Consider the following 518-nt stretch of genomic DNA (forward strand, 5'->3'; position numbering starts at 1 on the left):
TACACTAATAAAAAATACCAAGTTCGATGTGATTGACGAATTAAAGCATGAATATTTCCGGAAGATGATGAATAACAGAAATAACGCCTTAAGAAATGTTTCTCTGTTGCTTTCATTGTTTTTAATAGGAATAAATGTTTTACTTGAAATTCCTGTTATTCATTTCACTTTTCATAGAATGATAAAAAAGCAGAAATTTCCAGGAGAAGCCGTTCTGTGCAGTTTCGAATTACTCCTTGAATCAACTTTACTCGTTGGAGGAATTGGTATTGGCTTGTTTCTAGGAGCACTGTTGTTGTTTATCGCTCATAGAGAACATGATGAGCTCGCCGGCAAACTCTTTATGTTGAAAAGAAGCGACTTGCATTCACGTGTAAAGCTGAATAAATTAATGTTCCGTCACGATAAACTTTGGACATTTATGAACCAGTTTAACACCAAATTTAATTTTCTCTTTGGTGTCATATATTTTGGTATCCTTTGGTTAACAAGTTTTTGGTTTTACGCATATTTATTTC

Source organism: Centruroides sculpturatus, unplaced genomic scaffold, assembly GCF_000671375.1.
Source record: "Centruroides sculpturatus isolate CEXI.00-Female unplaced genomic scaffold, Cexi_2.0 scaffold2512, whole genome shotgun sequence".
NCBI lineage: Eukaryota > Metazoa > Arthropoda > Arachnida > Scorpiones > Buthidae > Centruroides > Centruroides sculpturatus.